Below are 11,404 nucleotides of genomic sequence, written 5' to 3' on the forward strand. Positions count from 1 at the left end.
ATCTGAAACTGAATTATGAGTCCTTTATGTTAGCCAGCGACGGAGAGGTGGCTAATGCCCAAAATTCTCTCAGGCCCAAAGAAAAAAAGAGTTAGGAGGTTCTTTATACCTTAGTTTGAAACAGGAGGGGGGAAACCTAGCTGAAGCAAATTTTTCACAAAAGCAGAGTAAGCAAAAAGTTAAAAGATAAAGTAGCACAGGCTGGGCATGGCATCTCACGCCTATAATCCGAGCACTTAGGGAGGCCGAGATGGGTGGATCACAAGGTGAAGAGATCGAGACCATCCTGGTCTAAACAGCGAAACCACGTCTCAACTCAAAAAGAAAAAAAAAAAGAAAAAGAAAATTAGCTGGGCATGGTGGCACGTGCCTGTAGTCCCAGCTACTCGGGAGGCTGAAGCAGGAGAATTGCTTAAACCCAGGAGGCGGAGGTTGCAGTGAGCCGAGATCGTGCCATTGCCCTCCAGTCTGGGTAGCAGCAGCGACACTCTGTCTCAAATGAGAGAAAAAAGCAAAAAAAAAAAGAGAGAGAGGAGGGATGGGGGGGAGAGAGAGAGAGAGAGAGAGAGAGAGAGAGAGAGAGAGAGAGAGACAGAGAGAGACAGAGAGAGACAGAGAGCAGAGAGAGGAGGAGGAAAGGGGTACTCAATGGAGAGAGAATTACACATATCTTATAATGCTTTTGATACCATAATCGGTGGCCCGGGTGCACTTTTAAAACAGAAACAACAGCAGCAGCGGCAGCAAAAGCCAGCCAGCCAGACAGACCGTCACAGAGACAGTATTGTTACTAAAGACAGGTTTTCACTAACACGGGGGTGGGGGGGGGAGACAGAGAGAGAGAGAAAGAGAGAGGAGGGTGGATAACGAGGTCAAAAGATGGAGATCATCCTGGCCAGGCCAACATAGTGGGACCCCGCCTTCACTAACAATACAAACGTATTAGCTGAACAGGAATGTTGTCAGCAGGCTCAGGCTTCATAGCCAAAAAGCTGAAACCACCATCTGGGATGTTTTCCCGAGAGCCAGTGGTTTCACGAGGGGCCGTGTGTAGTTGTGGAAATGGAGAGGAATGTTTGGAGCTCCATATTTGAGACAGAACGGACAGGGCTCGGTCACGGGTCATTTAAGACATGGGGAGATACAGACTGAGAAAACCCTCCCAGCATCCTAGCTGAACAGAGAGGTGCACGATTTATCGAGACACTAAGTCTGGGTCACAACCGAGTCAACGGAGAAAGCAAACCCAGATTTTAGGGTTGGATTTATCTCTCTCTCTCTCTCTCTCTCTCTCTCTCTCTCTCTCTCTCTCTCTCTCTCTCTCCCCCCGCCCCTTCAGAGGGAGTCTCACTCTGTCCACCAGGCTAGAGTCCAGTGGTGCGATCTCGGCTCACTCACTGCAACCTCCGACTCCTGGGTTCAATTAAATCTCCTGCCTCAGCCTCCCGAGAACCTGGGATTGCAGGCACGCACCACCACGCCCGGCTAATTTTTGTCCTTTTTTTCCTTCTAAAGACGGGGTTTCACCATGTTGCTCAGGCCGGTCTTGAACTCACGACCCCAGGTGATCTGCCCGCCTTGGCCTCCAAAGTGCTTGGATTACAGGCGTGAGCTCCCGCGCCTGGCTAATTTTTGTCTTTCTGTAGAGACGGGGTTTCACCATGTTGGCCAGGATGGTCTCAAACTCCTGACCGCAGGTGATCCGCCCACCTCGGCCTCCCAAAGTGCTGCAGTGACAGGCAGGAGCCACCGTGCCAGGCCTGAATCTTTATCAATGTGTAACATCTTTGAGGTCTCCAAGTCCAGAAATAAACTCGCCACTTCTGCACAGGATTCTGTATGGAGATCAAATCTGAGATTCCTAAAGTAAAGAATTGAGGCCTTGGGAATGGATTGGATTAGATCTACCTGAGCTTATATTAAAATAAAAAAGAGGGAGAGGAAGAGGGAGGGGTGGAAGAAAGTGGGGGAGGGAGGGGGGAGAGAGAGAGAGAGAAGAGGAAGAAGAAGAAGAAGAAGAAGAAGAAGAAGAAGAAGAAGAAGAAGAAGGAGAAGAAGAAGAAGAAGACCTCATGAATTTCTAGAAAATAAGACCTTATGACTTTTGCATCCGTTGGCGACTCTAGGTAGTTTGCTGAACCTGGTTCTGTGGCCTTGCCTCTGTTTACTTTTGCACTCCAGGCCACGATGCACAGTGCCAGACCTGGGAGGAGTTCAGCCACGCTGCCTACCGAGAGAGAAGCTTTACCTCGCTGACCCTGTGAAGGCACGTGTGGTTCTCAAATACAGGCATTCTGATGGAAACTTGTGTGTTAAACACACAAGTAACAGATGATCGAGTTTGTCTGGTGTCTAAAAGAGAGCAAGCTCAAGATGGAAAGAAGACTGAGAAATTCCACAGTCAACTAACTAGTGGCACTGACCGTAGCCAGGGAATCCCTCAGTGTTACCATGGAAACTGAGTGAATGGTTTGAAATGAAGACTTTGTCATGTACTGAGGAAGTAAATATCTTTTGAAGTAGGGAAAGTGTTGGGACAGAAAATACTTTATGTAACTAAGTGGACTCTTCAGAAGCTCAGAGGTCATTTTCTGTAATTTTCTTTTGAATGTTTTCTTTAGAGAGCTAGGAATGCGAATGTTTTCAGTCAGAAAGCCTGTATTTACTTTTGGAAACTGCACAAGCGATGCATCTGTCTCCGGAACTTTGCAGATTACTTGATGTTAGGTAAAACGCACAATTGTTTCTTTCTGGCAGATTCGTAACAGTAACTTGAAAATGAGATATTAAGAAAAGCCAATGCTTCCTTAAATTTAGTTCATCTTTCTTTCAAAGAACATTCAATGTAACCGTTGTGTTGGATCGAGGTATTTCTTTTGGAGCATAAAATGTATGCTGTCGATGACCAACAGACATAAAAGATGGTAATCGGAACAAACTCCGCACCACAGTGCGCATTGTTACGAATGCCGTGCACCTGAGTATGTCTAGTAGTGTGGCCTCAATTATATCTAACAGGAATTGACTAACCAGTATGCTTTGCCTTCTCTCTCTCTCTCTCTCTCTCTCTCTCTCTCTCTCTCTCTCTCTCTCTCTCTCTCTCTCCAGAGAGATACAATAAAAATACCTTTTATTATAGGGGATTGGTAGTATCAGCTCGTTGAACAATGACTTTGAATCTAGTTTTCAGTTATCAGAAGCAGCAGTTATTTGAGTGCGTGAATGCAATGACGGTCACTACACATGTACCACAACCACCATTTTACAGACATTTTCACGACGTCTTTTTCATCTGCAGTTTCTCAGAAGGCCGATAGATGATCCCAACTGTCACATCATTGCATACTTCTGTCCGTCTTCTCTCTTTCTGTAACCAAAGTGTTAGGTGTGACTGTCACAACTGTCATGTTTTCCAGTAAACCGGAAGTATGATATTATTTGACACTTATATTCGTACCCTAATTTCACCACCTAAACGTCGTGTTCACATGTTGATTCCCCAGGAATGGAATGAAGGGAAGGTACTACGTTGAAATACATCCTGCAGGCCAAGCGCAGTGGCTCAAGCCGGTAATCCCAGGACTTTGGGAGGCTGAGGAGGGTGGATCATGAGGTCAAGAGATGGAGACCATCCTGGTCAACATGGCGAAACCCCGTCTCTACTAAAAATACAAAACATTAGCTGGGCATGGTGGCGCGTGCCTGTAATCCCAGCTACTCGGGAGGCTGAGGCGGGAGAATTGCCTGAACCCAGGAGGCGGAGGTTGCAGTGAGCCGAGATCGTGCCATTGCACTCCAGCCTGGGGAAGAAGAAGAAAGAAGAAGAAGAAGAAGAAGAAGAAGAAGAAGAAGAAGAAGAAGAAGAAGAAGGGAAGAGGAGGAGGAGGAGGAGGAGGAGGAGGAGGAGGAGGAGGAGGAGGAGGAGGAAGAGGAGGAGAGGAGGAGGAGGAGGAGAAGAAGAAGAGGAGGAGGAGGAGAAGAAGAAGAAGAGGAGGAGGAGGAGGAGAAGAAGAAGAGGAAGAGGAGGAGGAGAAGAAGAAGAAGAAGATAATAATAATAATAAGAAGAAGAAGAACAGGAACAAGAAGAACAAAAACAAGAAAGAAAGAAAGAAAGACCTTATTGTTGTACCCGAGCGAGTGAAAGAATGCACCAGACTCTGAGATTGAATTATGAGTCCTTTATTATGCCAGCGACCGAGAGGTGGCTGATGCCCAAAATTCTCTCGGCCCCTAAGGAAATATTAGGCGGTCTTTTATACCCTAGTTTTAAAAGGGAGGGGGAACTTAGCTGAAGGAAATTTTTCACAAAAGGAGAGTAAGCAAAAAGTTCAAACTTAAGCTAGAACATGAGAAATAAAACAGTGCCAGGTGCGAGGGGTAAAGTTGTCACAAAAGACACACAACTTATATAGGTAACCGGGGCTCTGGGCATCGGACAGCACCTGCCCGCATTCCCAAGCTCTGCTGGTACCACTGAACTCGGCCTCTTATCAACAAATGCGTTCCCAGCGTCAGCCCGCCCCAGCTACATACTCTGGTGACATAGTGAATGGTGGGAAAATCACTAAAATGTAGAAGGTAAGATGGAGTCTGCCCAGCTCAGGAAGCTAACTGACATAAAGCCTGAACAGCTTTTAGTCTGAGAAAGAGAGAGCTAGTTTTAACTGGCAAAAAGCAGGTTATCACATTATGAAGTACAGTTTACAGGAACCGGCTGTCACTAGACATCGAGAAATCCACAAAAGCGCTAGTCAACAGCAGGAGAAAAACAGCAGCTCACACACGTCCTGGGGAAAAGATACACCGTCCTAGAATTCCGTGCCAAGGCATCACCTCCGGTCATCTTAAGGGAGCAAAGTATCTCTTTTTAGACAGCGTTTCTATTTTGGGCACAAACTACTACGGCCCAGCGTGGCGCCACGATGCCCTTCCCATTTTGCATATATGCTGGCCCGGGGAAGGAGAAAAGAAGACATCAAGAGAAAAGGTGATTGAGAGACCCAGCCAAGATGAAGCTTTCCCAGGGAGGGAGGGAGGGATGGCTGAGGAGTGAAGGGGTGAAAAAGCCCCACCACTACTGTCCAGCCCGCCCACCCGCTTGCCCACGAGGACCAAAGGCTGTGCCATCGCCCCCAGCTGCCTCTGGGGAAGTGGGACCGTGCCCCACCCCCACCCCCACCCCCCATCTTCAAAAACAGTGGCCACTGAGTGAGGTGAGATCTGGCCATCACCCATGCAAATGTCAACCGGCAAAGGGTGGGGGGAGGGGAGAGAGGATGGAGGCCCACGCGCCTGGCTCCAGAACGTTTCCACGCAGGGTGGTGAGAGGCGCGGCGTTGGGGGGAACCCACCTCACAAACTCATCGAGTTGGAGTAAAGGGGCGGGTGGGGGGTGCTTAAAAAATAAACCAACTCCTCATAAAGCCCAGGTAGAAGAGTCTATGCGCATGAAAGACACCAACAAACAAAGGAACACAAAGTACCGATAAAGGAACAATAGGGCCCCCACCGGGGCGGAGGTTCCCCAGGCAACGAGGGAGAGAGGGAGGGGCCTCCAGATGGGCAGAAGAGAAACCGGTTGCCCCAGGCTCTGTGAAGTCCTCGGGCTGGCAGAGCTCCCTCCGCGCCACCTCGATTTTCCATTACAGTGGCCGCTAGGTGATGCCCAAAGACCACCGATGCTTGCAGGCGTCAGCACGAAAAAGAAGGGAACGCTGGATCGCTCTGGGTCGGGGTGGAGGTTGGGGGGCGGGGGCGGGGGCGGGGGCGGGGGCGGCTCAGGCACGCCGCGTCGCCGGCCTCTCCCCGATCCCTCTCGGATCAGGTCGTTTCTGGGCCCAGGGAGTCCTCTCGGGTGATGCCCGCCTGCAACTAGTCGACCGGAGCCCCCAGGGGACACGGCCTAGGCACCCGCCCGTGGGTTCATCTGGAACTTCCATTCCCCTAGAGAGAAGGAAGAGGAGACCAGGGGCGGGGGCGTGTGGACGGAGGCTAGGGGTGGAGATGGGGCCTATCTAAGATGGAAGTCCAGTCCCTAGCGTTTCCGAGTGGACTCCAGACCCACCACCTCAGAGTGTCAATATCCGTTACAGGGAAGCGAAGGTCCGTGAAATCCACACTCACTCCCGGAGTGAGTGGCACGATCTCGGCTCACGGCAACCTCCGCCTCCTGGGTTCCAGCGATTCTCCTGCCCTCAGGCTCCCGAGTAGCTTGGGATGACAGGCACGTACCACCCACCGTGCCGGGTGAATGTTGTATTCTTAGTAGAGACGGGGTTTCTCCACGTTGCCCCGGCGCCGGTCTCGAACTCTCGACCTCTCGCGATCCACCCACCGTCTCCTCACGAGAACATCACTGGGCCGTCCCAGCCCAGTAGCGTTACAGTGGCCATGCCTTAGAAATCACTCCCACGCACACACCGCGATAGGTCCTATGTCTAGAAATGTATGCCGCGGTCATGAGCTTTCTTCCTTAGCGCCTCCACGATTGGCTTCGCTAGGTAAGATTTTCCCTAACCGTTTATTTTTGAGTTGAGGAGTTTGTCAGGGAAATAGGAGAAGGATAGACGCCACAAGTGACAGGGAGAAAAGTCTGAAACATGCTCCTTTCATCCAAGTGGGAGCCTGGCCTCGACCTCCCCAAATCCTACACACCGAGTGGGGAAACCCAGCAGGGCCCCTCTGTCCGTCTAGATTCCTCTCGGCCTCTGTAAGCACGCGCTCTTTCCTTTTCGTGGAAGAGGCAGGGCCCTCCCCCTCCCCCAGAACCGAAGGTCTCAGGACCTAGAGTCGGAGAAGATACACCCTGTGGAACCCAAGTCATCCCGGGGGGCCTTCGTTCTGCAGGGGACCCAGAAACGAAACGTGTCTGGCCTATTCTCTGATTCATCTGTCTCTGACGAGTTGACGTTTCAGGCGAACCTTCAAAGGGCCAAAGGCAAAGAGCTCTTCCTCTGCCCCTACCCGACCTTTTCGTGAGCAGCGAAGGGTGACAGTCTCCTCAGGCAGGCCCAGGTCACCAGGTATCCCGATCCATTTCTCCCCTCCCTCCCAGTGGGATTCCACCCACCCGTCTTCGGGATGGGGCGACACAAAGTCCAAGTTACTTTACCGAGTCACTAACGGAGAGAGGGGATCGAGGGAGTCAACCTATGTCAGAAATGACATAGGTTCAGAGCCTAAAAAAGGGCCGGCCGCAGTGAAAGGTGGCAGGGTGCGAGCTTGCTCCCCCCCCCCCCCCGGGACAGAGTCTCACCCCTGTCGCCCAGGCTGGAGTGCAACGGCGTGATCTCAGCCCAGGGCAACCTCCGCCCCCCAGGTTCAAGGGATTCTCCTGCCTGCCTGCCTGCCTGCCTGCCTGCCTGCCTGCCTGCCTGCTTGCTTGCCTCAGCCTCCCGGGTTGCTGATATCACAGGCATCCCCCACCACACGCCCGGCTAATCATCTGTACGTTTAGTAGAGACGGGGTTTCATCAGGTTGGCCACGCTGGTCTCGCTCGAACTCCTGACCTCAAGTGATCCTCCCTCCTGGGCCTCCCAAAGTGCTATAGGATGACGGGCGTGAGCCACCGCTCCCCGCCCGCGCGCTTGCTCTTCAAGGGTGAAGTGCTGGCGGCTCACGCCCGTCATCCCAGCACTTTGGGAGGCCCAAGAGGGCGGATCACTTGAGGTCAGGAGTTCGAGGCCAGCCTGACCAACATGGCGAAACCCCATCCCTCCTGAAAATAGGAAAAGTAGCCGGGGGGCGTGGTGGTGCGCGCCCGTCATTCCAGCTACCGAAGGACGAAGCAGAAAAGGAGACTCTTCCAGCCAGCCCCACCGCGTCCCCCCACCCCCAGCCACAGCCACAGCCAGCCTTCTTGTGGGGCGGCGCCTGCCGAATGGAGTGGAGCCCGAGGCCATGGGAGCCATCACCTCCGACTCCAGAAGGGAAACAGGGCTGTCTGCCTTTGAATGGGGCTCTAGAAGGCGGCTCGGCTGCCGCTTCCGAAGCGATGCGCCTCCCTTCGCCTGGCACAGAGCGAGGCTCCGTCTCAAAAAGAAGAAGGAGAAAAAAGAAGAAAATATTAGCACGTCAGTTGTGGTCGCGAATCAGTCCCCGGAGGCCAGGCACAGTGTGGCTCGAGCCCATCCATCATCCCAAAACTTTGAGACGCCAGGTCGGGAGGATTGCAACGAAGTGATGAGACCCTGCCTGTAGAAAGGGTCTACAGACAGGGTCTCATCACTTCGTTGCAATTGATCTGTTTGTTTGTTTGTTTTGAGACGGAGCTTCGCTCTCGTTACCCACCAGGCTGGAGGGCAATGGCACGATCTCGGCTCACCGCAACCTCCGCCTCCTGGGTTCAGGCAATTCTCCCGCGTCAACCTCCCGAGTAGCCAGGACTACAGGCACGCAGCACCATGCCCAGCTAATTTCTGTATTTTTAGTAGAGACGGGGTTTCACCCGGTTGACCAGGATGGTCTCGATCTCTCGAGCTCGTGATCCACCCACCTCGGCCTCCCAAAGTGCTGGAATTCTAGGCGTGAGCCACAGCGCCCGGCCTAGAAAACATTGAAAAACTGATCTGAGGGGCCGGGCCCGGTGGCTCACGCCTGTCGTCACAGCACTTTGGGAAGCCGAGGCGGGCGGATCACCCGAGGTCGGGAGTTGCAGACCAACCTGGTGAAACCCCGTCTCAGAAAAATGAATGAATGATCTGATCACAGTGGCATGTGCCTGTGGTCCCAGGTACTCTGGAGGCTGAGGCGGAGGAATCTCTTGAACCAAGGAGTGTCTAGACTGCAGTGAGTGAGCTACGATGGCACCACTGCACTCCAGCCAGGGCGACCGAGTGAGACACTGTCTCTAGATCAATAAAACAATTGGAAGGAGCTCTCTCTGTCTTACTTTCAATGGGTGTCTCTTTAGGCCAGGTGAAAAACAAGAAAGAGAGAGAGAGAGAGAGAGAGAGAGAGAGAGAGAGAGAGAGGAGAAAGGAGAAAGAGAGGAGAGAGGAGAGAGAGAGAGAGAGAGAGAGAGAGAGAGAGAGAGAGAGAGAGAGAGAGAGAGAAGGTGTTGGGAGGCGTGTCTGCTTGATGACTAAAACTACACAAACCCAAACAAGGGGAACACAATGCGTAGGTGTGTAGGATTTGGTAAATAAATCCCGTTTTCTTTTCTTCTCCGGAGAACACCTGTAATCCCAACAACTCGGGAGGCCGAGGCAGGCAGATCACCCGAGGTCGGGAGTTTGAGAGCAGCCTGACCAACATGGTGCAACCCTGTCTCTCAATAACTAATCTGGGCACAATGGCACGTGTACTCTGGAGGCTGAGGTGGAAGAATGTCGAGCCAAGGAGTGTCCAGACTGCAGTGAGTGAGCTAGGATGACACCACTGCGCTCCAGAATTTAAGCCTCTCTCTGTCTCTCTGTTTCTCTCCCTTCCTCCCTCCCTCCCTCCCTCGTCTCTTTTCTCCGCCTCTCTCTCTCTCTCTCTCTCTCTCTCTCTCTCTCTCTCTCTCTCTCTCTCCCTCTCTCCCTCTCCCTCTCCCTCTCCCTCCTTTCTTTGTCACAGGATTGCCCAGGTAGGATTAACAGGTAGCTGCCGCCATGCCCAGCGAAACTTCCTTACTATTATTATTTTAAGAGAGAGTGTCTCACTCTGTTACCCAGGCTGGATTGCCGTGGCGTGGATCTCGGCTCACCGCCACGTCGGACTCCCTGGTTCAAGTGACTGGCCTGCCCCAGCCTACCGAGTTACTGATCTAACAAGCGTACGCCACCACACCTGGCACATTTTTATGTTTTTCGTAGAGACGGGGTTTCGCCATGTTGGCCAGCCGGGTCTTGCACTCCTGGCCTCAAGTGATCCACCTGGCTCAGCCCCCGCTACGTGTCGGAATTACAGGCATGGGCCGCCTCATCCGGCTCGGCCAATCTTTTTAATATATCATAGAGACGGTGTTTCCTCAGCCATGGGGTTGTGAGATTGGTTCACTCAATATGTATAGTGCTAAAGGGGTAAATTAGTGTGATTTGTGACACGGATGTGAAAAGAGTGTGTGTGTGTGTGTGTGTGTGTGCGTGCGTGCACGCGCGCACACACACATGCTGTGCTGGCTGGGGGTGGGGGAGAGAGAGAGAGAGAGAGAGAGAGAGAGAGAGCACGAGAGCGCGTGAGAGACCATCCTGACCGAGAGAGAGAGAGAGAGAGAGAGAGAGAGAGAGAGAGAGAGAGACCATCCTGACCAAGAGGACCTAGAAATGGTGTCTGATTTGCGTCTCTGTCTAGTCGCCCATCTGTCTGTAGGTGACTGATAATTCCACAAATGAGGGCGAGCATCATCTATTGAGCTCTTTCTTTCTCCCTCTCATGTGTGTCATCTCTGCCGTGGAACGAGGGAAAAAAAGAGGCTCTGATGGGAAGTCGTCCTGACGTCTGAGGAAGCTAAAGACAGGCTGCTGACTGAACGAAGGGCATCGTATGTGACACTCTGACGCCCGAGCCGCCTAGAAATGCATCTTAGTTTTCATGCCAGTGCTGTCAGTTTATCCTGTAAGTCAGCAAGACTGACTTACCCCCACACCCAGCAAGAACAGCACACACCCGGGTGGTCCAGTGTGGTCCCAACCGGCCCACCCAGGCCATCTGGTGAAACGGGTCGCTGGCGAATTTGAAAGCAGCCGCAATGCGGTTCCCCTGGGGAGGAGGCTCCCGGAGGGCCTTTTGGGCCTCCAGAGAGGATTTAGCACCGAAAACCGCAAATCTAACCCACCCACTGAATCTTGCTGCTCCCTCCCTCCCTCCTTACCTCCTTCCCTCCCTCCTTCCCTCCCACTGGGTCCAAGGTACAACCTGGGAGGCAGCCAAAGAAATTTCCACTGTGTGCCTTTTGTCTTTCTCTTTATTTTTAAAATAATTTTCATGTTTCAAGAGATGCTCGTTTGAAGAGGAAATTTTCACAGAGTATGAAAATTCGTCCTAAAGAACAGAGTTTCCCAACAAAGCAGAGAGAGAGAGAGAGAGAGAGAGAGAGAGAGAGAGAGAGAGAGAGAGATTCCGTCCAAAAACAAAACAAAACAAAAAAAAACAGGTGCACATGGCCAATGTCAGCACTTTCTGCACTATATAAATCAACTATCAGAGAGCGATCAGGCACGCCACCCTCGATGTGGCTTGTGGCACTGGAAAGAAAAGGTAGGATCGTGAGATGTGTGTGAAAATTGTCTTAGTTTGCAACGCCCGTATTATAGACTGTGTGTCCAGACCGGAAACAAGGACTGGAAAAAAACGCACAAGACAAATACGACCAGGCCCGTTCCACGTTCACGCCTGTCATCGCAGCGGTCTCAAAGGCCGACGTGGGAGAACGGCTGGAGCGCAAAGGTTTGTGATCATCTCGATCTGTCATTCGACA

At 52.0% G+C, this 11,404-nt stretch overlaps 1 long non-coding RNA gene and 1 pseudogene across 2 annotated transcripts in view; one reads left to right on the forward strand and one right to left on the reverse strand.

Annotated features, from left to right (window-relative positions):
• Positions 1-648: 648 nt before the first annotated feature.
• On the forward strand, positions 649-2,777 carry LOC144576545 (signal recognition particle 9 kDa protein pseudogene; annotated as a pseudogene).
• An 8,096-nt stretch (positions 2,778-10,873) lies between these two features.
• The window catches only part of LOC144579466 (uncharacterized), a 2,601-nt gene continuing 2,070 nt past the window's right edge, over positions 10,874-11,404 (reverse strand). For both annotated transcript variants that reach the window (XR_013527006.1, XR_013527005.1), the window contains one exon: positions 10,874-11,404. This exon is cut by the window's right edge and continues 10 nt beyond it. This is a non-coding gene — a long non-coding RNA (uncharacterized LOC144579466).

The sequence above is a fragment of the Callithrix jacchus genome, chromosome 15 (genome assembly GCF_049354715.1).
Source record: "Callithrix jacchus isolate 240 chromosome 15, calJac240_pri, whole genome shotgun sequence".
Lineage (NCBI taxonomy): Eukaryota > Metazoa > Chordata > Mammalia > Primates > Cebidae > Callithrix > Callithrix jacchus.